We start from the raw sequence: 25164 nt of genomic DNA, 5'->3' as shown, positions 1-25164 counted from the left end.
TATGATCATGTCAGTGTGAAGTGTGTACAAGTATGAACTGTGCATGTATGCATTGTTCATGTGTATGTGTGTTGTGTGTGCATGTGTGCCAGAGTGTGTGCATACAGGTGTGTATCTATATATGTGTTGTGTGTGACTGTGTTCCAGAGTGTGTGTGTGCATGCATGTACGTGTATGTGATCATATATGTGTGTTGTGTGTACATGCATGTGTGCATTATGCATGTATGGACTGTTCATGTGTATTCTGTGTGCATGTGTGCCTGAGGATTTGCTTGTGGGTGTGTATTTGTGTATGTCTATAACATAACTTTATTAACATGAGCAATAGCAGATATCCAAATAGTTCTTTTCGGTCCTATTAAGTAGGAAGTCTTTCAAAGATACAGGAGAAAGGCCAGGAAAGATAAAAGCAGTGAGACAAAGCTTTATTTGACATTTGACTGGACAGTAAATTCATGTTATTCAAGAGGTGAATTGTTAGATTTTAATTGGATTCAAGATTAATGTCATAGATTTGTTTCTAATTCTGTTTCTCTCTGCAATTCTCTTTGACTATTATAATTTACTTGCTACTGTCTCTTTTCTCAGGTAGTTAAAATAAGGTAATTTACGACAATAACTGTGCTTTTGTGTCAAGTGTTTAGAATTCATAATTTTTATTTTGAGTCATAAATTGAAAATGAACAGAAGTTATATTTTCTATGCTGAGTTCTAAATTTGCAGGAAAAAATCTGTTTTTATACATTATGTAGAACTTTTATTTTGCAACATGGTAATATCAGAGTAGTGAAATAGTCCTTCAGAGCATGAGAAGAAACAAGGAGAGAGTAACATATACTATTTCAATAATGATGTTCAAAGATTACTGTCCATGTAATATTTTAGTTGGATTTATATATATATACACATACATACATACACACACACACACACACACACACACACACACACACACACACACACACACACATATATAACACAACTTCTTAGGCAGCTTATAGTTAGAATGCTGCACTGAATCTGGAAAACTTGCCTTCAAATATCAGCACTGAAAACAACACAAATAAATCAATACAAACAAATTGAAAAACAATAACATCAACAATTAAACACAAATAAACAAAACCAATAATGATTAACTAGGAATGAACCCAAGACCTAATCTAAGAGGTCATGGGGTAGCAAAATAGTTGAGCTAAAACCCGAGGGATCAAAAAGGTATATTCAATTAAATTATAGCAAATTATTTCCATCTAAAGAGGTAAATGAGCCGGGTGGTGGTGGCACATGCCTTTAATCCCAGCACTTGGGAGGCAGAGCCAGGTGGATCTCTGTGAGTTCGAGGCCCGCCTGGGCTACCAAGTGAGTTCCAGGAAAGGTGCAAAGCCACACAAGAGAAACCCTGTCTCGAAAAACCCAAAAAAAAAAAAAAAAAGAGGTAAATGAACATCTAGAGACACCTAGAACCATAAATATATGTGATCATAGAAGAACCTGTTCGTGGTACATTGTAGATGATATGCCAAATGTACAAAAAAGAAACAATAAGTGTAAGAAAAAATGTTACATAACTTGCTAAGGCAAATGTATCAAAATAAAAGAAACTTTTCAACCAAAGCCCAATTAACCAGAAAAGCATGGAATTATATATTTCAAGAACTAAAGTGAAAAATAGCCAACCAAGACTGCTATACCCATGAGTTTTATCTAATTTATGAAAAGATCACACAATTTATCAACAAATATGAGCTAAAGCAATATAGGATAATCAAGCCTGCACTTCAGTATATAATTAAATAATCATAAATATAAAGGAAAAAGAAAGATTGTCTATATTACACTGGGTAGAAATAATTCTTAGGTGGAATAGATAAAAAAGGAAACTAAAAAAAATCCATTCATGATTTCCATCAAGTAAAAAAGAAGCTGACCCCTGATCGATATAAGAGGGGAGAAAACAATATTCCAAGTAACAAAAATATTGCTAATATTATAAAAATTAGTAGACATAACTTGATCATAATTTTAAATGTTAATATTTTTAACTCTCTAATTAGCAGACACAAAGTTGAAAGTTGGATTAAAAAAAAAACCTTGACTTTTTCCACATATAAATTGGATTCACACTTCAAAGGCAAAGCTACATACAGATTGAAGTAAAAAGAGAAGTTAATTTTCCAAACAAGAGGAAATAAAAAACACTCTGAAATAACTCTTTTTTTATTATTATTATTATTTTACAACACCATTCAGTTCAACTTAATAGCCACAGATTCTCCTGTTCTCCCCCTCTCACCCCCCTCCCCCCAGCCCACCCCCCCATTCCCACCTCCTCCAGATCAAGGTCTCCCCCAAGGACCGGGGTCGACCTGGTAGACTCAGTCCAGGCAGGTCCATTCCCCCCCTCCCAGACCGAGCCAAGTGTCCCTGCATAAGTCCCAGGATTCAAACAGCCAACTCATGCAACGAGCCCAGGACCCGGCACCAATGCACAGCTGCCTCCCAAACAGATCAAGCCAAATGACTGTCTCACGCATTCAGGGGGCCTGATCCAGTTGGGGGCCCCTCAGCCTTTGGTTCATAGATCCTGTGCTTCCATTCATTTGGTTATTTGTCCCGGTGCTTTATCCAACCTTGGCTTCAACAATTCTCGCTCATATAAACCCTCTTCTTTCTCACTAATTAGACTCCCAGTGCTCCACCAGGGGCCCAGCCGTGGATGTCTGCATTCAGATTCCTCAGTCCTTGGATGGGGTTTCTAGCACAACTATCAGGGTGTCTGGCCATCCCATCACCAGAGTAGGTCAGTTCCTGCTGTCTCTCGACCATTGCCAGCAGTCTTTTGCGGGGGTATCTTTGTGGATCTCCGTGGGCCTCCCTAGCTCTCTGCTTCCTCCCCTTCTCACCTTCTCATATGGTCTTCATTTACCATGGTTTCCTATTCCTTGTTCTCCCTCTCTTTTCTTGATCCAGCTAGGATCTCCCACTCTCTTTCCCTCGACCGTCGCCCTTCATTGTTCCCACTCATGACCAGGCTGTTCATGTAGATCTTGTCCATTTCTCCGTGTCTTTTTTTGGGGTCCCGTTTTCCAGGTAGCCTCACTGGTGATGTGAGTAGCAGTCCAGTCATCCTTGTTCCACATCTAGCATCTTCCTATGAGTGAGTACATACCATATTTGTCTTTCTGAGTCTGGGTTACCTCACTCAGGATGATTTTTTCTAGATCCATCCATTTGCCTGCAAACCATATGATGTCATTGTTTTTCTCTGCTGAGTAGTATTCCATTGTGTATATGGGCCACAATTTATTTATCCATTCTTCAGTTGAAGGGCATCTAGGTTGTTTCCAGGTTTTGGCTATTACAAACAATGCTGATATGAACATAGCTGAGCAAGTGCTCTTGTGGTATGATTGAGCATTTCTTAGGTATATGCCCAGGAGTGGTATAGCTGTATCTTGGGGGAGATTGATTCCCAATTTTCTAAGAAAGCGCCATATTGATTTCCAAAGTGGTTGTACAAGCTTGCATTCCCACCAGCAGTGGAGGAGAGTTCCCCTAGTTCCACATCCTCTCCAGCATAAAGTGTCTTCAGTGTTTTTGATCTTAGCCACTCTGACAGGCGTAAGGTGGTATCTCAGAGTTGTTTTGATTTGCATTTCCCTGATGATTAGGGATGTTGAGCAATTCCTTAAATGTCTTTCAGCCATTTGGGTTTCCTCTGTTGAGAATTCTCTGTTTAATTCTAAAGCCCATTTCTCAATTGGACTGTTGGTCCTTTTGATGTCTAATTTCTTGAGTTCCTTATATATTCTGGATATCAGTCCTCTGTCACATGTGGGGTTGGTGAAGATCTTTTCCCATTCTGTAGGCTGTCGCTTTGCCTTGTTGACCATATCCTTTGTTCTACAAAAGCTTCTCAGTTTCAAGAGGTCCCATTGATTGATTGTTTGTCTCAGTGTCTGTGCTACTGGTGTTACATTTAGGAAGTGATCTCCTATGCCAATACGTTCAAGACTATTTCCTACTTTCTCTTCTAGCAGGTTCAGAGTAGCTGGATTTATGTTGAGGTCTTTGATCCACTTGGACTTAAGTTTTGTGCACGGTGACAGATATGGATCTATTTGCAGCCTTCTACATGTTGATATCCAGTTATGCCAGCACCATTTGTTGAAGATGCTTTCTTTTTTCCATTGTACACTTTTGGCTTCTTTGTCAAAAATTATATGTCCATAGGTGTGTGGGTTAATGTCAGGATCTTCAATTCGATTCCATTGGTCCACATGTCGGTTTTTATGTATATACCAAGCTGTTTTTATTACTGTAGCTCTATAGTAGAGCTTGAAGTCAGGGATCATGATGCCTCCAGAAGTTGTTTTATTGTACAGGTTTCTTTTAGCTATCCTGGGTTTTTTGTTTTTCCATATGAAGTTGAGTATTATTCTTTCCAGGTCTGTGAAGAATTGTGTTGGTATTTTGATGGGGATTGCATTGAATCTGTAAATTGCTTTTGGTAACATTGCCATTTTTACTATGTTAACCCTGCCTATCCATGAGCATGGGAGATCTTTCCATTTTCTGACATCTTCTTCAATTTCTTTTTTCAGGGACTTAAAGTTTTTGTCATATAGGTCCTTCACTTGCTTGGTTAGTGTTACCCCAAGGTATTTTATGTCATTTTTGGTTATTGTAAAGGGTGTTGTATCTCTAATTGCCTTCTCAGCTTCTTTGTCCATTGTATATAGGAGGGCTACTGATTTTTTTGAGTTGATCTTGTATCCTGCTATGTTGCTGAAGGTGTTTATAAGCTTTATCAATTCCTGGGTGGAATCTTTGGGGTCACTCAAGTATACTATCATGTCATCTGCAAATAGGGAAAGCTTGACTTCTTCCTTTCCAATTTGAATCCCCTTAATCTCCTTATGTTGTCTTATTGCTCTGGCTAGAACTTCAAGTACAATATTGAATAGGTATGGGGAGAGTAGCCAGCCTTGCCTCATTCCTGATTTTAGTGGAATTGCTTTGAGTTTCTCACCATTTAATTTGATGTTGGCTGTTGGCTTGCTGTAAATTGCCTTTATTATGTTTAGGTATGTTCCCTGTATTCATGATTGCTCCAAGACTTTTATCATGAAGGGGTGTTGGATTTTGTCAAATGCCTTTTCTGCATCTAGTGAGATGATCATGTGGTTTTTTTCTTTGAGTTTGTTTATATGGTGTATTACATTGATCGACTTTCGTATGTTGAACCACCCTTGCATCCCTGGGATGAAGCCTACTTGATCATGGTGGATAATTGTTCTGATGTGTTCTTGGAGTCTGTTTGCCAGTATTTTATTGAGTATTTTTGCATCAATGTTCATGAGGGAGATCAGTCTGTAGTTCTCTTTCTTTGTTGCATCCTTGTTTGGTTTAGGAATCAGGGTAATTGTAGCCTCATAGAAGGAGTTTGGTAATGTTCCTTCTGTTTCTATTATGTGGAACAATTTAGCGAGTATTGGTATTAACTCTTCTTTGAAGATCTGGTAAAATTCTGCGCTAAAACCATCTGGTCCTGGACTTTTTTTGGTTGGGAGACTTTTAATGACTGTTTCTATTTCCTTAGGGGTTATTGGACTATTTAAATAGTTTATCTGGTCTTGATTTAACTTAGGTATGTGGTACCTATCCAGAAAAATGTCCATTTCTTTTAGGTTTTCCAGTTTTGTGGAGTAGAGGTTTTTGAAATATGACCTTATAATTCTCTGGATTTCCTCAATGTCTGTTGTTATGTCCCCCTTTTCATTTCTGATTGTGTTGATTTGGATTCTCTCTCTGTGTGTCTTTTGGTTAGTTTGGATAAGGGCTTGTCTATCTTGTTGATTTTCTCAAAGAACCAACTCTTTGTTTCATTAATTTTTTGTATTATTCTCTTAGTTTCTAATTTATTAATTTCACCTCTCACTTTGATAATTTCCTGGCGTCTATTCTTCCTGGGAGACTTTGCTTCTTCTGGTTCTAGAGCTTTCAGTTTTGCTGTTAAGTCACTAGTGTGGGATTTCTCCAACTTCTTTATGTGGGCATTTAGTGCTATGAATTTCCCTCTTAGCACTGTTTTCATAGTGTCCCATAAGTTTGGGTATGTGGTGTCTTCATTTTCATTGATCTCTAGGAAGTCTTTAATTTCTTTCTTTATTTCTTCCTTAACCCATTGGTGATTCAGTTGAGCATTATTCAGTTTCCATGAGATTGTAGGTTTTCTGTAGTTTTTGTTGTTGTTGAAATCTAACTTTAAACCATGGTGGTCTGATAGAACACAGGAGGTTATTCCATTTTTTTTGTATCTGTTGAGATTTGCTTTGTGGCCAAGTATGTGGTCGATTTTAGAGAAAGTTCCATGGGGTGCTGAGAAGAAGGTATATTCTTTCTTGGTAGGATGGAATGTTCTGTAGATATCTATTAGGTCCAATTGGGTCATGACATCAGTTAGTAGTGTGTGTGTACTTCTCTTCTTTGGGGTTTACTGTTGTGGCTTTATCTATTGCCTGTGTTTTCAAATGTGTATCTGACTTCCCTCGGTTGGAATTTTCCTTCTAGTGCTTTCTGTAGGGCTGGGTTTGTGGATAGGTATTGTTTAAATCTGGCTTTGTCTTCGAATGTCTTGTTCCTTCCGTCTATGATGATTGAAAGTTTTGCTGGGTATATTAGTCTGGGCTGACATCCATGGTCTCTTAGTGTCTGCATTACATCTGTCCAGGTCCTTCTGGCTTTCAAAGTCTCCATTGAGAAGTCGGGTGTTATTCTGATGGGTTTACCTTTATAGGTCACTTGGCCTTTTTCCTTGGCTGCTCTTAATATTCTTTCTTTATTCTGTACATTTAGTTGTTTAATTATTATGTGTCGAGGGGACTTTTTTGGGGGGTCTAGTCTGTTTGGTGTTCTATAGGCTTCTTGTATCTTCATAGGCATTTCCTTCTTTAAGTTGGGAAAGTTTTCTTCTATAATTTTGTTGAATATATTTTCTGTGCCTTTGAGTTGGTATTCTTCACCTTCTTCTATCCCTATAATTCGTAGGTTTGGTCTTTTCATGGTGTCCCAAATTTCTTGGACATTTTGGTTCATGACTTTGTTGGCTTTAGTGTTTCCTTTGACTGATGAAACTATTTCTTCTACTGTGTCTTCAATGCCAGAAATCCTCTCTTCCATCTCTTGCATTCTGTTGGTTATACTTGCATCTGAAGTTCCCGATCTTTTACTCAGGTTTTCTATTTCCAGCATTCCCTCTGTTGTGTCTTCTTTATTTTTTCAATTTCCCTTTTCAGTTCTTGGACTGTTTCCTTTGTTTGTTTCATTACTTTTTCATGATTTTCTTTCAGTGCTTTATTGTTTTCTTGCAGGACTTTATTGTTTTCTTCCAGGAGTTTATTTTTTTCTTGGAGGGCTTTATTGTTTTCTTCTAATTTGTTTGCCCTTTCCTCTAGTTGTTTACAGTGTTCTTCCAATTTTCTTGTCTTTTCCTCTACACAAGCCTCTACCTTCTTCATGAAGTTACTCATAAGGCTACTTTCTTCTGCTTTTTCCAATTTTTGGTGTTCAGGTCTAGATGTTGGATTGGGGCTAGGTTCTGGTGATGCTGTATTGCTCTTCATTTTCTTCTATGTACTTCTGCCTTGACGTCTGCCCATCTCCTCATGGTTCCTTCTTGGTCTTATCAGCGTACTTGTTTCAAAAAGAGCTGACAGATTCAGGAAGTCTCTCTCTTTTGTCCAAAAGTGAGTTCTCTTGTCCAACTCTCTCTGGTCCAGAAGGGAAGTCGGGGGCAGGATGGGAGCTGGGGGCTGGTCTCTAAGTCTCAGGAAGTGGCTGGGGTCTCTGGCAGATGGGCGTGGGGGCAGGGCGTGGAGATTGCAGGGGCTGCCGGGGGGCTTGGAGAAGGGGATCCCTCCCGGTGGGGCTAGAAGGGGACCCGCCCGGTGGCCAGAGCCTGTGGCCAAGTTGGGCAGGATTTCCCGGAGTGGCTGGTGCCCAGGGATGGGGTCCAGGTTGGAGCCGGATACTCACCTCTGGTCCAGAAGGGAAGTTGGGGGCAGGATGGGAGCTGGGGGCCGGTCTGTGAAATAACTCTTTTAATAACTGATAATATAGACTTTAAACTAAATTAGTCACAATGGAAAAAGAAGGTCAGTATATGCTAATGAGTGGAGAATGCATTAAGGTAAAAGAAGTATGTATATTCCAATTATGAAATATGAAATTGGGGCTCCAATTCCATAAAACCACAACCAATAGATACAAAAAATGAGGGGATAAAGCACTGATACATCAACACTGTAAAATTCCATCCATAGGTATGTCACCTAGATTTAAAATAAATGAAGTTTATGAAGTTCATGTTATAGAAAAATTCTTTTTTAAACCTTTACTATTGACATGATGTTTTTTATGAAATTCTGAGGCCTCCAGCACATTTCCTACCAATAATTTATCATTCTCATCATTACCTTGTGCTAGAGGTCCTGGCAGACCAGTATGGGATCCAATGTGTGTTATATATAAAGGATGACTCCTTTTCCTGATTGTATCTTGTAACTGAATAAACAGTAAAGTTAATTCTGAAGCATCAGGGATAAATTCTGCAGTCTCAATATGTAATACCACTCTTTCAGCATACTGAGAGTCAGTTACTATGTTGTGAGGTTCTGAAAAATCCATTAATACCAACAGAATAGCATACAATTCTGATTTTTGAACTGAATTATAAGGACTTTGAACCACTTTTCTTAAATTTTCTGATTTGTAACCTGCCTTTCCTTGTTTGTTTGCATCTGTATAAAATGTATGAACTCCAGATATGGGTTTTTCCTGTACAATTCGAGGCAAGATCCAATCAGCTCTCTTTATAAGATCAATTCTATCACTTTTGGGATATTTGCTGTTAATTTCTCCAAAAAAATTACTGCAAGTTTGTAGCGGTAACGCCCGCATTACCGATACCCGTTCACCATGTCCGAGCGAAGGGCTGCGGATTAAAAAATAGAGACAAGAGACAGCGGGTCATCCGTATGATTGGATGTCCAATGCCGTTTATTGAAAGAGGGAAGAGCCGGGTGGTGGTGGCGCACGCCTTTAATCCCAGCACTGGGAGGCAGAGCCAGGCGGATCTCTGTGAGTTCGAGGCCATCCTGGGCTACCAAGTGAGCTCCAGGAAAAGCACAAAGCTACACAGAGAAACCCTGTCTCGAAAAACCAAAAAAAAAAAAAAAAAAAAAAAAGGGAAGAAATCTTAAATACAGGCTTACAACACAAATGGAGGATCCCCTGTGGGCAGAAGTTTGCTACCAATGGTCTACATTCCAGACCCAATGTTCTGCATTCTTGCATCTAAGTTGTTTACACCAAATACAGGATGCACCTAAGTTGTTTACACCACAAGCAGGATGTAGGAACAAAGAACCTCCGGTAAGCTCTCCGATGATCCTAAGGTGAGAAGGACACCGGCAGGGAATCTGAATAGGGAGGACACCTGGAAGAGGTCAGCAAGCAAGGCTGCAGCCACTCACAGTCGGGGGCCAGGGCCCATGGCGCCCACAGGTCCCCCCTTTTTATTAAATGAGCTTCTGACTTAGGTTGCGTGGGACCAGCAGACCACCTTACCCGTCATAGAGACACCTGCCCAGGCCACAAAAGTGCTCTGTCTTAGGTTGATGGCAGCCCCCCAAGCATTACCCGTCTCTGAATACTCATTATCATACAGACTCAACCACGTGAGCTGTAGAGTGACTGCTGCCAAAGATCTCAAAGTGGCACTGGGCTTGCAATCTGTGCGACACAGAAAAGACCAACAGAAGTCCTAACCCACCCATAGCCAGAAGGCTACAGGCAATTGAACCATTCCCTATTTAAACGAGCCTTACAGCAAATAGGAGTCCTGTAACGTGGTATCCCGAGCAAATGGAACTTGAGTTTTAAATAATTTACAACTTACAAAGCCAATTATAATGTATAAAAGTGGAATTAAATTTATCATGCCCAATTAGAAGAAAGATTAACTAACCGTGGTAGCTACTTTTGCTGCCAGGGTCTCCATTGTGCTAGCTGTAGTAACCAATTATGAAATAGCAATCCCAGAAACAATAGCAGCAGTGGCCACCACTGCTATAACAGCAACAATGGAAACAGCGATGTCAGAGTCTCTTCTGGAGCGTGTGAGCATCATCTGTGTCTAGCTGCCACGGTCCACTGGCATGGACACGGCTCCAGGAACACGAACCACCAAGGCCCATTTTTCTTGATCCCGGCACTACTTAGGCTGGCAGGTCTGCAAGAGAACAACTGAGAAACATAAAGAAAACAGAAAACAAAAACAGCAAACAAGGAGCAGAACTAATGGCCTCAGTAATGGCTACATTCAGGCTCACAAATTTTGATGTATCTTCAGAAAGGCTAGATGAATTTCAGGAGGCAAATAAATGTTGCACAGAGCCATTCCTGAAAAGTAGGTACTACACCAGCTTGAGGGGGGTTGCAAAATGCAAAAAAGGCTTAGCTGGCATGCTACTGTTAGCAAATGAAGTTTATTGACCTTCAGAGTTATCCTTAATCTCCAAGGTGTGATACATTCTCAATGTTTTTTGAAAAAAGTTACCATACATTACCTTCTGAAGAATCCAACCACATGGCTACAGTTCCTAGGCTTATAATAATGTTTGCCAAGGCTGGCTGTATTGGGCTCTCAATCCCCATTGGCATCAGAAGAGGAGAGTTTTTTACAAAGGCCCAATAGGTCTCTGCCATGTTGGGATTCAGCAGCAGCCACAGGGCACACACAGCGTTCAGGAACCCACAGAGGAATTTCATTGTCCTGCGGAAAGACACAAACAGATCCCTGGGCTCACACCAACACCGGATCGGGTCCCCTCCAAGTGCCAGTAGAAAGATCTTTCCATCGCACCAGAGGATGATTTGCAACAGGAGCCCTCCAGTGCTTATCTGCAGCAGATACTCCAGCAGAATCCACAGATAAAATATTTGAAATATATAAAACAAGGGAAAGAATAGAATGTGGAGAGGAGAGATGAGCCCCTAACTCCCCCCTTTTTACTTTAGCAATATAAGTTTTTAAGGTATGATGGCAGCGTTCTACTATAGCCTGCCCTTGAGGATTATAAGGAATACCAGTCTTATTAACAATAGAAAAATCTTGGCAGAATTTTGAAAATCCCGTACTACTGTAGGCAGGACCATTATCAGTCTTTATGCATTTTGGCACGCCCATGTAAGCAAAAGCATGAAGACAATGATTCTTTACATCCTTAACCTTTTCCCCTGAATGGACAGAAGCAAAAATTAGAGAAGAATATGTATCAATAGACACATGGACATATTGTAATTTTCCAAAGGAAGGCACGTGCGTGACGTCCATCTGCCACACATGATTAGGTAAAAGTCCTCGAGGATTAACTCCCAAATGAGGAACAGGTAAAAATTCCACACAAATAGGACATGATTTAACTATCTGGATGGCTTGTTCCCGGGTTATGCCTGTATGATAACGGAGAGATCCAGCATTAAGATGATAATGCTGATGCAACTGAGTAGCCTTATCAAAAGCAGAACAGACTAATGTGACAGCCATACGAGTAATGGCGTCAGCCCTCTGATTACTTTCACTTAGAGGTCCAGGCAATTGAGTATGAGCTCTAATATGGCCCACATAAAGGTTATGTGAGCGAGACCATATAAGTCCTTGCACTTGCAATAAGTATTCATGAATGGAAGAAATGGATGGTATGTAGGCTGTTGTTTCCAAAGGCATAATGGCATGTGCCACATATTGACTATCGGTATAAATATTTACACTCTCATCAGAAAACATCTGTAAAGCAAGCAACAGCGCCTGTACCTCTGCCACCTGGGCAGAAGTGCCCTGGACTTTTATTCTCTTTACTATGTTACCAGAAACCACCACAGCAAAACCACGTGAAGTGCCATCAGTAAATACCACACGGGCCTGAGGAATAGGAGTCATTTGTACTATCTTGGGAAATATAACAGGATGCAATTTAAAAAATTGACACACATCATTGGAGGGGTAGTGAGTATCAAACTGACCCTGCATGGAGCATGTCAATATGGCCCAATCATTATCATTAGCTTGCAACCATGCTACTTGAGACTGGGTGTATGAGGTCACCACACGTTGTAGGGCTACACGTCCTTCAGCTGTTAATTTACGGGGAGATGAAGGGTCAGGGTCACCCTTTAAGACATCATACAAGGGGCGAAGCTGACCTGTTGGAATTTTTAAAGTGGGCCGAAGCCATTGAATATCTCCCAGAAAGGTTTGGAAATCATTAAGTATGCGTAGCTGATCCATGTGCAGAGTAATCTTTTGTGGGTGTATGCCCGTGCGTAACAATTCATGACCTAAATAATGATAGGGAAAAGATACCTGTACCTTTTCTGGGGCTATCTGTAAATTAGCCAAGCTAAGAACCTCTTGTAAATAAGAAAAGGCATCAAAAACAAGTTTTTTTATCTTTAGCAGCCATTAATATATCATTCATATAGTGAATTATATAAATACCTGGAAAAGCTTTTCAAACTGGAGCTAGGGCCAAAGACACATAAATTTGACATATAGTAGGGCTATTGGCCATTCCTTGAGGCAATACCACCCACTGATATCTCTGATAAGGTTCCTTAAGATTTTCTGAAGGAACACTGAAAGCAAAGCGAGGACTGTCCTCGGAATGCAAAGGAATGGTGAAGAAACAATCCCTCAAGTCAACCACAATTAAGTGCCAATGCTTAGGAATTGCCACAGGGGCAGGCAAGCCAGGCTGTGTTGCTTCCATGAGAAGCATGGTTTTATTTACAGCTCTAAGATCCTGTAACAGCCTCTATTTTCCTGATTTCTTTTTAATAACAAATATAGGTGAGTTCCAAGGTGAAGTGGAAGGAATGATATGTCCAGCATCTAACTGCTCCTTAACCAATGCATACGCAGCCTCCAATTTTTCCTTAGCAAGGGGCCACTGCTCCACCCATACAGGGTCATCACTCTTCCAAGTGATTTTTATCGGTTGTATTATTGAAGGCTGCTGTGCAGTGACCCCTATGGAAAAGACCCTAATCCTCTAGTATCGCCAGGACCCCTAGTGACACAGTTTTTGTCTGCCGCAGGGAGCGGGTCTCCTTGCAACATTTTCCCTAAGCCTTTGCCCGGGCAGTAGCCCTGACTCTTCAGCATCTGTTGTACAGGCTGTGTAGTAAGCACCGCTCCCATGCCATCCAACACATCCCGTCCCCACAAGTTCACTGGAATGTCAGGTAGCACAAAGGGTTGAAAAGTTCCTGCATGACCTTCCTCATCCTTCCAATTTAAAAGTAGCTTGCTCTGTAATGGCGTCTGAGCTGTGCCGATACCTTGTAGGTGAGAGGTAGAATCTTTAAGGGGCCAAGCTTCGGGCCAATGTTTTAAAGAAATAACTGAAGTGTCAGCGCCAGTATCTAAAAGACCCCGAAAACTGTGATCATTAACTTTTAAATTTAGCATGGGTCTTTGTTCTAAGGTGGAAACCCAGCATGCTAGAGGGCCCGTAGAGCCAAATCCACCCTCACCTTTGTGTGGTTTAAGAAAAGGATTATTAAGGGCCGGGCGGTGGTGGCGCACGCCTTTAATCCCAGCACTCGGGAGGCAGAGGCAGGCGGATCTCTGTGAGTTCGAGGCCAGCCTGGTCTCCAAAGCGAGTTCCAGGAAAGGCGCAAAGCTACACAGAGAAACCTTGTCTCGAAAAACCAAAAAAAAAAAAAAAGAAAAAAAAAAGAAAAGGATTATTAGTATGAAAGCGGGGCATCAAAAGCAGTTGTGCTATGCGAGCACCCTGGGGAATAATTGTCACCCCTTTACCAGCCTCAACCATGATTCTAATTTCCCCTTCAGAGTCTTCATCTATCACTCCTGGAATTACTCTAATACCTTGCATAAGAGCGCTACTCCTGCCCAGAATCAGTCCTAAAGACTCTGCAGGTAGTGGACCCATAACTCCAGTACCGAGAGCCTGGGGACCCATCTGAGGTGTTAATACTGTTCTGGTGGAGGAGCAGAGGTCCAATCCTGCGCTTCCAGGGGTGCCTCTGATAAGGTCTTGGACAAAAAGGGGTTCCTTCGAGGAACGAACTGGATGGGATGGTGGGAAACTGGGATTGGGACAGGTGTATCCAGGGCTCCATACACCTGGCTTTGGGGGTCCAGAGCGGACCCCGCTGCCCATTTCCCGAAGGCGGTAACATATTTCCCTGAGCATCAACCTTAGATCGGCACTCATTACTCCAGTGATGCCCCTTTTTACATCGCAGGCAAAGTCCCGGTGTCTTTGCCATTGCTTGGGCTCCAGGACAATTTTTCTTAACATGACCTTGCTGGCCGCATCCAAAACAGGTTTTTGGGCGGTTTCCTCCAGAATTAATCCCCCTCATGGCTGAGGCCATTACCTGTCCCATGATGTGATGCCCATCTATATCTCTACATAGTTTAAGATAATCATTTAAGCTCTTATTTTTATGAGGCCTAATGGCCTCCTTGCAATATTTATTGGCATTTTCAAAGGCCAGTTGCTTTACTATGGGCATGGCTTGATCAACATCCCCAAACACTCTCCCTGCTAGTTGAAGCAGGTGATCTACAAATTCTGCAAATGGTTCTGACAGCCCTTGAATGACTTTAGATAGTTGTTCACCAGCAGCTTTATTAGGTAGCCCTTTCCACGCTCTGGTAGCGGCCACACTAATCTGTGCATAAACTGCAGGATCATACAAAATCTGTGCTTGTAAAGTGGCATACTGCCCTGTACCCGTGAGCATCTCAAGATTACGAGCCGGGAAGCCTGCAGCAGCATTTCTATTAGCTGTAGTTTGACAATGTTCTTGAAACTCACTCCTCCAAATTAAATAATCCCCCCCAGAGAGAGCAGTGTGACACAGCTGCATCCAATCACTAGGGGTGCAATTTGAGGCAGAAAAAGATTCAAGTATAGCAGTGGTAAAAGGAGCATGGGGCCCATATGACATCACAGCTTCGTTGAGCTGTTTGATGCTTTTAAAATCTAGAGGATTGTGCTCCCTTTGTCTCTGCCCTTGAGCATTTTGAGTCTCTATAACCGGGTAAGCAACAGAATATGACATTTAAAATGTTTTAATAACATGTCAGCTCCTGGCAGTACCAATATACTTCAAAGAAAATATGGGCATTAAAGAAACTGCATATGGAGTTACCTTTCATTGTGGCAAAAGTTAGCCACTGGACAACAAAGTACCCTCAAACTGACTGCTGACAAACAGGACAAAATGGACAGGACATGAAACAAAGGACTACTGATTCTTGCCAAGACAAGTGTGGATGTGGCTTTATCAAAAGGCATCTTCTGAGGCCAGGACAATATGGCACCATCCCTGAAGTAGCCTTTGCAATCCGGAAAAGGTACAGTACCCTTTTCTTTGAAGGCAACTGAATAGGCAGTGGGCCGATGGCTTCTGATGTGCAATGGAACAGCAGCTGAAACAGTTATTCTTGAAGATTAACTAAGCTCACACTTCTCAATAGTAGACTGGCATTTAAAAGAGGGATGTGGAGAAGAATGGGATGCCAAGGTGAAGCCACACATACACACAGCCAAGAAGAATGGACAGCTGAATTAAAAAAAATCAACAATTTTGAGAATTCAAAATCCTGGATCAGGACATGACACTAGTGGAATTCAGGTGTTTCTGGTACATGGACTGCTCTCACAAAATTTGAGGTCGAACTGTTAACCTTGTGTACGTCCTAGTTCACAAATGAGTCTGAATGAGTCTGTCAGATATACTAAGCCTATTGGCTGAAGATGATGCCCCAACATTGCAGTGAATCATCAGGTGACTATCCAGGTAGCAGGCTGTTTCTGTCAACTCACATTTTTTTTTTTGAAGCTGCTTGCATACACTTCCTATTTTAATTTTTTTATTAGGTAATATTATTTTCCTTCTTGGGTCTCTGAGGGAACTGGAGATTAGTTAGTTATAGTTATAGTTTTCCTTGTTAAGAATTTCAGAAAAGAAACTCACTAAAGAGGACTAAGTGTATAAATTTGAAAGACGTTATAAGACAGTTCTGTTAGTAATATAAGTTAGGATAGAAAGTGAATCAGGTACATTTTGGACTTACCAAAATAGGATAGATAGTGGAATTATTTTCTCTGAATTTGTCAAATGCAAATGGACTAGACACTGTTTAGGTATTTATTGTTTGTATATATGGAATATAGTTATTGTACTTTTGTATATAATTGTTCTTATATTAGGTATAACTTTTTTTCTTTTATTAAAATAGAAAAGGGGAAATATGGTGATATTTTATTTGTACTGAAATGTGATTTTATTTGTATGTTAATAAATAAAGTTGCCTGGGGGTCAGAGCTAATAGCAAACCATAGCAGAACTGGGCGGTGGTGGCTCACACCTTTAATCCCAGCACTTGGGAGGCAGAGCTAGGCAGATCTTTGTGTGTTCAAGGATGCAGCCAGCATGGAGACACACACCTTTAATCTCAATACCAACCATAGAAGACCTGGGTCTGTGTAGATGGGCAGTGACGAGGCGGTCATGTGGTTGGGTTTACAACCAATGAGAAGGCAGAACAGAAAGTTAATAAAAAGACACACACAGGAAGTAGGTTGCTGAGGGGAAGGATGACAGCAGCAGCTAAGGGTAGGAAAGGTGGTTTTAGTCTCAGCTCTCAGCTGCTGCTCTGATCTCTTGGGCTTTTAACTCTACAACTGGCTCTGTGCTTCTTATTTAATAAGACTGTTCATCTACATTTTACATTAGATATTGGGTTATTTACTTGTCCTTGAGAGGAATTTTCTCCACAGCAACAGGAAAAGTTTGGATCATGTTAAATTTGGGGGCCTGAAAGAGGCCCCCTGAGGCACTTCCCACCAGTAAATGGTTGCCTCATATATCTATTATTGATCTGCACTTATTGGTCCAATGTCAGGCTTTGCCACATCTTCTACATAATCCAGAAGTTTGGGATCTCCTGTTTGGGTTATTTCTAGAAGGAGTATTACTTCTAGAGTACCCTGTGTACAGGTTTTGTTTATATGACCTGGTATACCACTCTTAAAGCATTTTGTACCCTGGGGCCTTCTTCCACCTCTGGAAATTACCTCTCCTCTCCAAGCCTCATTAATATGGTTAAGAGACCCAAGATCTTTAATACTGAATTCATTCTTCCAATGGAGCTGATCTGACCTTTAATGACATAAGTATTCTTTTGCATTCTGTATTAGCATTGTCAAATGCCAAGTGCTCAGTTAATACTTGTCTTAATTCTTTATCTGACACAGCTTTCATTATAGTCATGATCAGCCTTTGTAAAAAAAAAATCAGTGAAAGGTTCTGGAGGTCCCTGGAATATCTTTGTGTACATCTCAGTTGGTTTTCCTGGTTCTAGAATTTTCCCCCAAGCATTTAGAGCTTCTGTATGGCATAGAGATGTGTATGCTCTTCATAAGTGGCTTGTACATTTCTATCAATGAAATGTCCCTCACCAGGAATTTGATCTTGGGAGATCTTAAAACCTCTTATCTCATGCTATTGTTTCAGGTTCTTAGCCTCCTCTCTCAACCAGTTTTTCCATTGCAACTGCTGGCTATATTCTAGAGTAGCTGAAATTAACTGATTCCAGTCATATGGTATGATTCTATTTGAGGTAGACCATGAACTTAACATCTGTCTTACATATGTTGAGTGTATGTCATAAGTGACTACCACTTTCTTTATATTTTTAAATATCTCTCATCAGAATAGGTTGTAATCTATAGTCCACATATGGCTCAGGATGTCTATTATCTGCTGGCCTCTCATGGGTGATGACAGGATAAGCCATTGTATGAGAGTCATCTGGAGATGTCACAACCTGTATTGTCTTGCCTTTCTGCTTATTAGGTCTCTTGTCATCTTTACTGAGAGTTTCTTCCAGGGCTTGCAAATGAGCACCTAGGGTCTGTTCCAGAGAATGAACTTCCTTTGTGGTAAGAGATTCAAGAGATTTCATGGAATCATGCAACATTTTATGTTCTTCTGAGACCCATGATTCCATAGACACTATTTTATCAGTTAATGACAATCTTTCTTCATTATAAAGTGTCTGAGTAGCAACAACTTCATCATGGATAGTGATTGTTCTATCCATTAAGTATTCATATTTAGTATGAATAAAATCTAATCTGTTTGTACATTTATTATTAATGGACTAATGTTCTTATAGTAAGTTAACAGATTCCAAACTAAGGAGCCTACTATGTAAGTTTTCATTACTATCTTGTAACTCCTGGTTAGCAGATTTCAGAGAAAGAATATTTTTATGTGAGACTTCATCACTACCTTGCAAAGCCTGCATCAGTCCCAATAATAACTCATCTTTATTATTATTATTAAACCAGTTTTTCAATGCTATGTGAATTATTATGGTAGATGTCCAAATGGTGCATACCAAATATGTCTCAGGAAGGTCATATATTTCCTGTAAAATCTCATTCATCATATAAGCATAAAAGTTCTTAAACCCTTGTGAAGTAATATTTTCTGTCATGTTTTGAGAAATATTCAAAATTTGTAAAGAAAAATTTATTTGTTAATCAGTTTTAAAGTGTAAAATTATCAAATACTCTTATGTCTAATGAAATACTGACTTCCTTGTATTACTGTCCTTGTTATGATTTTTTTGGGTATAGTAGAGCTATTCACATCATTGCAACAAAATATCTGACAAAAATGACCTCAGAAACTAATTTAGTCTTACAATCTCAGGGTTTATTTTCATCGTGGAAAAGGAGGAGGTGTGCCTCTTCCCATTGAATTCACCCACTCTCAATAAGCAGAGAATAAATACTCATTCTCATTCCTTTTTATTCAGTGCTAAATGATAGATTGTGGAATGGAACTGTCTATATTTAAGGTTGGTCTTCTCCTTTAATTGCCCTAATCTAGATAACCTCTAACACACATGCTCAGAGGTTTATCTCCATGATGACTCTAAATAACAACAAGTTCATAATGAAGTTGACAATCGTATTTCTACACTTTTTCAAATTGATACTTAACATACAGTAGCCTCTCAGGGACTCTGACACTGATGCACATGGATATTTCTTTGGAAACATGGGATAAGGTTCTATGACATCTCAGAGTGTCTTGCTTTTTATGTCTAAAAAACTAATGCCATTTGAATGATGTAGCCAAGTTCTAATTCTAAGTCAGGATGGAGCCTGGTTCATTGGATCACATTTTAATTAATTTCTGACTGTCTACCCTGAGAAAATATTTCCTTGTAATTTGCCTTTGAGAAGCTAAAACTCCTTCAGTAGTGTTCTCAAGTTAACCTCGCTTCTGTCAAATCAATTTGCATTTTTACAAGATTAAGTCTGATTGATGGGATCTTGTTCTCCAGACACTATTTCTTAGCATTATTGAAGTGTTATCCATTTTTCTTTAACAGTGTTAATCTCTTTGAAGATCACAGCTGTTTTCACAAAAAAAAAAAATGTGAAAAAAAGTACTTTTCCTTTTTCTATTTGGTAAGGAAAGTACCTTTCCTCACCGAATAGCACACATTTTTCAAATCTCTATCGACTCCTTATTGCTTTCTCTCACTGTAGAATTAAATGAGAATGATGAGTATCAATCATGACATAGCTTGAATGCTACCTTGTACCAAATAAACTAGTCCTTTACTTTTAAATTCAACATCACATAAGTTCTTAAGATTTAAAAAGAAATATAGACAGATTGGTCAGGGTTGGGATTATATCTTTCTGGGTTATTGGCTTCATATACAAGGAAATTAAATAAACTCAGAGACTGAAAAGAAAAAAATATCAAGAAAAAATTTTATTCAGAGCAAAGATATACAACAAAGGAGCAGCAGGTTACAGTAATGAATGTACCCAGAGGGCTTTCATTATGGTTTAGTGCTTCTTTTTATGGGGCTCAGAAGGAAGAATTGGATTACTTAGGGATGTAGTGAAAGTGGTTCTTTGTTTTGATAGTTAGATCAGGTCACACAATCATTTTGCAGTACACATGTTCCTTGCCATGTTGCATCTGATTTTAATCATATCAATGTCAAATAGGCATAAGGTAGTGAATAGAGAATTCACTCTAAAAGTTTCATAAATGACACCATTTTGTTATATTTTCATAATAACAAAACAATTCAAAAAGAACAGGACTAGCTACTTGATAACAGGATATAGCCAGATGTTTTCTCCAGTCCTACCCAGCCCCATGGTCTCACAGCCTCTTATAAAATAATCACTCAACGGCTTAATATTAATTATCAACTGTATGGCCCATGGCCAGAGTCTTGCTAGCTAGCTCTTATATCTTAAATTGACCCATTTCTATTAATCTATGTTTTGCTGCATGTTCTGTGGCTTGTTCCTTGGACAGCATGCTGGTGTCTCTCTCCGCTCTCCTTTATTCTCCTTTCTCTCCAGTTGGAATGCCTAACCTTATTGTGCCTCACCATTAGCCAAAGAGCTTTATTTATCAACCAATCAGAGCAACACATTTTCACAGCATGCAGAAAGACATCCCACAACATTTCCCCTTTTCTGTCTAATAAAAAAAAAGGTTTTAACTTTAACATAGTAAAATTACATATAATAAACAGTTATCAAGCAAGAATTATAGTTACAATGTCTAGTCCATTCATATTTGGCAAAATTAAAGAAAATATTCTGGCTTATACAGTATGGCCAGCGACATTAGCTAGTGCTCACTCAACTCTCTCTAACGGGAAAGTAGCAGACTACAAGAGACTGAACTGTATCTTCCTCTATTTCCAGCAGATTCACATTCAACTTTCACTCACAAAAATAGCCAGGAAAATTTTATTAGTTCTTAAAAAAAGTTAATATAAAATTATAGCAAAAAAAAAAAAAAAAAAGGAACCTGAACTTTAGTAAAACAGCTCGAACAATCCGCAGCAGCATCAGGAGTAGTGGGAGAGAGATTTAATTTACTTGATTTTCTATGCTTGTTGGTTGTTCCCTAGTCTCACAATGATGGAAGCTGTACATTTTTTCGAAAGGACCAAGAAACTGTTGGAGGTCTGGTTCTCCAGGCAGTAGTCTGATGCAAGCCAGGGATCTGGGGATCTTTGTACCATCCCAAGATCTGAGTGGGATGTCCTTTTAAAGAATGTGCAGTGCTCAATCATAAGTGTGACAAAGACTGATAAGCAGGAAGCTTATGTACTCAGTGAGAGTAGCATGTTTGCCTCCAAGAGACATTTCATTTTGAAGACATGTGGTACAACCCTCTTATTGAAAGCACTGGTTCCTCTATTGAAGCTTGCTTGGGATTACAGTGGGTTTGACTCAATTCAAAGCTTCTTCCCATAAGAATTTAATGAAACCTTCTCACCAAGGGGACCCACACCTGAATTTCCAGGAAGAAATTGAGTTTCTTAATGCAATTTTCCCAAAAGGAGTAGCATATTGTATGGGACATATGAATTCTGACTTGTATACTTTGGATTTCCCAGAGAGATGAGTAATCAATCATCCAGATCAAACCCTGGAAATTCAGATGAGTGAGCTCAACCCAGCAGTTATGGACCAGTTAGTTCTGCATGAAAGATGGTGTTACTACAAAGGATGTCACTCATGAGAGTGGAATTCGTGACCTGATACCAGGTTCTGTCATTGATGCCACACTGTTCAATCCTTGTGGCTACTCAATGAATGGGATGAAATCGGATGGAACATATTGGACTATTCACGTCATTCCAGAACCAGAATTCTCTTATGTTAGCTTTGAAAAAAACTTAAGTCAGACCTACTATGATGACCTGATCAGTCAGGTTGTGGAAGTCTTCAAGTCAGGAAAATTTGTGTCCACCTTGTTTGCTAATCAGAATTGTAAATGTCACACAGTGCTTTCTTGCCCCCAGAAAAATGAAGGTTTTAAACGTCTTGATTGCCAGAGTGCTATGTTCAATGATTACAATTTTGTTTTTACCAGTTTTGTTAAGAAGCAGCAATAACAGCAGAGTTGATTAAGAATAATGAAGAAGAAAAAACGTGAAAAGAGAAGACACACAGGAGGTGGTAGCTGCTTTCTAGATGTTGACACTAGGGGCTCTGTTCTCCATGACCACAACCTTGTAGTTGCAGAAAGCCCTAAGTGTATTGATAGTGTGATCATTTTGAAGTGTATGCATTATTATATCAAGGAGTTAGATATCTTGCATGAATGCTCTCCTCTGTGTTTAGGTGTTCTATGACACTCTTACTGTAATATTGAAGTACATGTAGAAAAGAACTTTGACGGTATGAATTCTTATGACACTTGTGAAAATGATTCAATTTGGTTTATGCACATTGTAATATTTCTGCAGGTATTGTCCAAAATCCTCCACAGACAAGGCTTTTGTCTTCATTAGATTGCTAGCCTCTGCGACTGTTCTATTAATTTGCTGCCAGAGTCTTTACATCCAGTTATTTCCACTTTCTAAATCATATTCTCTACTAATGTTATTCAAGACCAATTTTTACTTCATACAGGTGTTTTATGCAATGGCAATTAAGTTTTTCTTCCATAAGTTGAGTCCTTATAAGAAAATGCTGATTCCAGTTACTCTTTTGTGTTCTATTGTTTTTATAGTTGTTCCTGCTTTTATAGTCTGGTGATTGATTTCTTCTCTCACCACGGTGTCTTTTCCTCTTCCCTCAATTGTATATATACATATATATGAATCTTATATCCCAAGTGGGAATTTGAGATGGACCCTGGCTTAATTTTTTTATGACATAAGAATGTGGCCTCCTTATTGGCATGAACTGTGGAAGATAAATGACAAAACAATGTATTAAATGAAAAGAGTTCAGTCTCCAGGTTGGTTAGCAGAGAGAACTCATAAAAAAAAGCCTTGATGGAACTGGTTGGCTGTGCAGTGCTTTAGAAAGCATTAAAAAGCTTTAATGGAGTACCTGCCATGCCTTCACTAACTTATTAATTAGTGATTGGAGGAAATCCACTGAGTCAAGGCAGACATTTAATCCTAAACATTCTGACCTCGGAACGTGCAGTCAACTTTTAACCTATGGCCACCAATTTCTACTAAAAAAAAATTTGATTCAAAGGAGAATCTGTGGCATTTCCATTTGTGACTTAGAAGTTGTATATTTTTTTGTGCTGCATGTGAGTTGTTCTGACTTCACCTGTTCCTATGTGGTCTTCCTTCACCATGGTGTTCACATGATCAAATGAAAAGCTTTCCAGAGTGAGGACTATCCAGGTTACTCAGCCAGGTAGTAAATGTATAAATACACAAAACAACTCAATATTCTGAAATATTTAATGGGACTAGAAATATAGCTTTCAAGAGTTGGCATGTTAGTGGCATTTGCAGATGTTGTGGGATTTAAACAGCTGGGAGAAGAGCAAATTGGACTAAATTTCCTATTTTTAATTTTTACTAAATTTCCTTTTTACTATTTTCTTGATAGTTTCTGGACTGATGCAGTGATGTTCTGTTTCTTCTGTATTTATAAGGAAACACTTTTTTAGCATTTCTAAATATAGAATCTACTTGGTTTGAAATCAAGTGGTTGGAACACTGTCTGGATTGTTACTTTAAGCACGCTGTTGATTGAATGTTCATTGGGGAAGCCTCAAATCAGCTTTATCAGTCTGACTCTGTAATGACCACAGCACCTAATGTTTGAACTGCTATTTCGAGGACCAGTGCTTATTTAAGCTGGATTTTGTAACCCATGAGAATTTGTTGATTTGAGGTCTGATTTCCTCATCTTACAGAATTACAAATTCTAATGTTGAAATTTGCAGAGGTTTATGTGGAAAAAGCCTAGAAAACCAATAGTAGATTAAATAGTGATCCTAGTGTGATTGCAAGATGGGAAGTTTGGGTGCCATAATTTCTTTTCATTGGTGTTGGGCTTTTAATCATCTGAAATTTATTTCTGTACCTCAATGTAAGCTTCAATAAAGGTTTGCTTAATTGTCTAGTTAAAAAATAATAAAATATTCTATCATCTATCCTATTTTTGAGTTAAAAATTTTATATCTAATTTATCTTTCATCATAACTAAGGAAAAGTATAACTATTTAGTCTTCAACTACATCAAAGACTCCAGAAGGACTTAATATTACCTGAGAAAACAGGAAGTATATTGCAAGCAACTTCCATAATTCTAGAAATTACAGAGAAATTTTGCTACCTGAACAGTCATCCAAAGTTCCTCTGCAATGTTGGGGAATCCATGTTCACCCTGTAGGCCTAGTCTCTCAGTCACTTCTCCTTGTGTCCTGTGTATTGTCTGGTAGTCTCTTCTGCAAAGCAGGAACCTGAAGAACTATCCTACTGAGTTTTGGCAAAATCCAGTGGTCATTTTCCTATGGGTCCTATATGTACAACATCCTGTCAAGCAATTGAGGCAAGGGCACTCTTTTGCCCAGTGGCTATCTTTTGCCACAAAGAAAGCAAACTCCATAATGAATTGAGGCCAAATATAATCGAAAGTTTTCTACAGTCCTGTCTGGCCCTGTGGTCACACAGTAACTTATAAAATAATTACTCAGAGGCTTTATATTATTTACAAACTGTATGGTCTATGGCAGGCCTCCTGCTAGCTAGCTCTCATGTCTTAAATTAACCCATTTCTATTAATCTATATTTTGCCATGTGTTCAGTGGCTTTACTGTTCTGCTGGCCTCTTGTTCTTTGTGCGGCAGGCTGATATCCTTCTCTCCTCTCCTCTCCTCTGTTCTCCTCTCTTTTCAGTTGGCACATACCATCTAAACTTATTCTGCTTTATCACTGGCCAAACAGATTTATTTATCAACCAATCAGAGCAACACATATTCACAGCATACAGAAAGACATCCCACAGCACCAGAATACATATAGAATAAGTTGAACAGAGAGTTTAAAGATCATTAAGGGAAAGAAAAATTTATCATCAGAGTTCAGAGGCTTTATCTTTGTAGCTCAATGCAAATGAGTGACCAGCATATGTTTGTGTATTGCTTGAAGAAGGTGCATATTCATAGTATATGGAGGTAAATAGCCTCTCATGTCCTTTCTTAAAAGAAGAGGTTGTGTGGCTAACCA

At 39.4% G+C, this 25164-nt stretch overlaps 1 protein-coding gene and 1 pseudogene across 11 annotated transcripts in view; both read left to right on the top strand.

The window, feature by feature from the left end:
• The window catches only part of Sntg1 (syntrophin gamma 1), a 925417-nt gene that overhangs the window by 453002 nt on the left and 447251 nt on the right, over positions 1–25164 (top strand). The window lies entirely within an intron of this gene.
• LOC102908021 (S-adenosylmethionine decarboxylase proenzyme pseudogene) lies at positions 21134–22086 on the top strand (annotated as a pseudogene).

This window comes from Peromyscus maniculatus, chromosome 2 (assembly GCF_049852395.1).
Source record: "Peromyscus maniculatus bairdii isolate BWxNUB_F1_BW_parent chromosome 2, HU_Pman_BW_mat_3.1, whole genome shotgun sequence".
Lineage (NCBI taxonomy): Eukaryota > Metazoa > Chordata > Mammalia > Rodentia > Cricetidae > Peromyscus > Peromyscus maniculatus.
The sequence above is the reverse complement of the archived record's forward strand: the minus strand, read 5'-3'. Positions and strand labels throughout refer to the sequence as shown.